We start from the raw sequence: 3076 nt of genomic DNA on the forward strand, positions 1-3076 counted from the left end.
CAGTCATTTACCCTCTCAGTCCCAGTATAACCAGTCATTTACCCCCTCTGTCCCAGTATAACCAGTCATTTACCCTCTCAGTCCCAGTATAACCAGTCATTTACCCTCTCAGTCCCAGTATAACCAGTCATTTACCCTCTGTCCCAGTATAACCAGTCATTTACCCTCTCAGTCCCAGTATAACCAGTCATTTACCCTCTGTCCCAGTATAACCAGTCATTTACCCTCTCAGTCCCAGTATAACCAGTCATTTACCCTCTCAGTCCCAGTGTAACCAGTCATTTACCCCCTCAGTCCCAGTATAACCAGTCATTTACCCTCTCAGTCCCAGTATAACCAGTCATTTACCCTCTCAGTCCCAGTGTAACCAGTCATTTACCCCCTCAGTCCCAGTATAACCAGTCATTTACCCTCTCAGTCCCAGTGTAACCAGTCATTTACCCTCTCAGTCCCAGTGTAACCAGTCATTTACCCCCTCTGTCCCAGTATAACCAGTCATTTACCCTCTCAGTCCCAGTAGAACCAGTCATTTACCCTCTGTCCCAGTATAACCAGTCATTTACCCTCTCAGTCCCAGTATAACCAGTCATTTACCCTCTGTCCCAGTATAACCAGTCATTTACCCTCTCAGTCCCAGTGTAACCAGTCATTTACCCCCTCAGTCCCAGTATAACCAGTCATTTACCCTCTCAGTCCCAGTGTAACCAGTCATTTACCCTCTCAGTCCCAGTATAACCAGTCATTTACCCTCTCAGTCCCAGTGTAACCAGTCATTTACCCTCTCAGTCCCAGTGTAACCAGTCATTTACCCCCTCTGTCCCAGTATAACCAGTCATTTACCCTCTCAGTCCCAGTATAACCAGTCATTTACCCTCTCAGTCCCAGTATAACCAGTCATTTACCCTCTCAGTCCCAGTGTAACCAGTCATTTACCCCCTCTGTCCCAGTATAACCAGTCATTTACCCTCTCAGTCCCAGTATAACCAGTCATTTACCCTCTCAGTCCCAGTATAACCAGTCATTTACCCTCTCAGTCCCAGTATAACCAGTCATTTACCCTCTCAGTCCCAGTATGGAGCAGCTGCAGAAGCTCAGCAATGATGAAATAAATGAGTTTGTTTTCGTGTCACAGGGGGAATGTGATCCCGTCGCCACGGCAACAGAACCTTCAGACACTCACAGAGTTGAGAAATGATCGTTTGGGGAAGAATAGAAGAAGAAGAAGCACAAGTGATGAGGTTGGTGGGAGGTGCAGCGGAACCAAACACACCTGTTGGGATCCACCTGTTGGGATCCACCTGCTGGGATCCACCTGCTGGGATCCACCTGAAGGTCCTGTCCAGTGTCCAGAGGCTGCGTCCTCAGCCGTCCCCTGTCCAGCAGGTCAATCACACCCCCCCGGTAATGAACATCTGATTAGGACTGAAAACCTTTGCAAACCAACAGTCAAAACACTCGTAAACTTACAAAAATAAAATTAACAAGTTGCATGCAACCCAGTAAAACCAGTCATTTACCCTCTCTGTCCCAGTATAACCAGTCATTTACCCTCTGTCCCAGTATAACCAGTCATTTACCCTCTGTCCCAGTATAACCAGTCATTTACCCTCTCAGTCCCAGTAAAACCAGTCCATTTACCCTCTGTCCCAGTATAACCAGTCATTTACCCTCTGTCCCAGTAAAACCAGTCATTTACCCTCTCTGTCCCAGTATAACCAGTCATTTACCCTCTGTCCCAGTATAACCAGTCATTTACCCTCTGTCCCAGTATAACCAGTCATTTACCCTCTGTCCCAGTAAAACCAGTCATTTACCCTCTCTGTCCCAGTATAACCAGTCATTTACCCTCTCTGTCCCAGTATAACCAGTCATTTACCCTCTGTCCCAGTATAACCAGTCATTTACCCTCTCAGTCCCAGTAAAACCAGTCCATTTACCCTCTGTCCCAGTATAACCAGTCATTTACCCTCTGTCCCAGTAAAACCAGTCATTTACCCTCTCTGTCCCAGTATAACCAGTCATTTACCCTCTGTCCCAGTATAACCAGTCATTTACCCTCTCAGTCCCAGTATAACCAGTCATTTACCCTCTGTCCCAGTATAACCAGTCATTTACCCTCTGTCCCAGTATAACCAGTCATTTACCCTCTGTCCCAGTATAACCAGTCATTTACCCTCTCAGTCCCAGTATAACCAGTCATTTACCCCCTCTGTCCCAGTATAACCAGTCATTTACCCTCTCAGTCCCAGTATAACCAGTCATTTACCCGGAACACGCGGAACTGGCGTTCTGTAAAACCAAACAAATGTTGCGTTGTTGTGAGGACACGCAGCTGTTCCAGCGGTGACCAGCAGGGTGCGCCCTGTTCCAGGGACTGGTGAAGTCAGGATCGTTTGTGTTCCTGGGCTGGTTGTCTGTCACCATGGCGATGATCTCGTCGTCTGAGGATTCTCCTCTTCAGATTGAGCAGATCTGACCAACAACAGTGGTCGTTAGTGTTTCAGGCTCCCCCAGATGTGCCACCACTGATGTGGCTGAGCTGATGTTGTTGCCACATCTGCTGGTTCCCCACAGCCATGTCCAAGTGCCCCCCCCCCCCGCCCCGTCCCTGGATTTTGTTCTTCACTCTCTGGTCCAAAGGCCCCACCACTGGCAGAGCGTCATGTTTCCATGACGACTGACAGAGAAAGCAATATTTTGTTTTATTCAATTGAAGATGACGTGCGTCGCCATGGAGACAAACACGCTGCTGCTTCCCTCCTCTCATAGATTCTGTGAGGTCTCTTCCAACGTAGCTCCAAAGTTAGCTGGTTTAAACATTTATTTTTTTGAACAGGAGCTCCAGGATCCGGCTGAACCGCTCGGAACCGTCGTCTCCATCTGCACAGGACCAGGATCCGGCTGAACCGCTCGGAACCGTCGTCTCCATCTGCACAGGACCAGGATCCGGCTGAACCGCTCGGAACCGTCGTCTCCATCTGCACAGGACCAGGATCCGGCTGAACCGCTCGGAACCGTCGTCTCCATCTGCACAGGACCAGGATCCGGCTGACGTGGGGGAAATGACGACTCAGAC

Source organism: Takifugu rubripes, chromosome 3 (assembly GCF_901000725.2).
Source record: "Takifugu rubripes chromosome 3, fTakRub1.2, whole genome shotgun sequence".
NCBI lineage: Eukaryota > Metazoa > Chordata > Actinopteri > Tetraodontiformes > Tetraodontidae > Takifugu > Takifugu rubripes.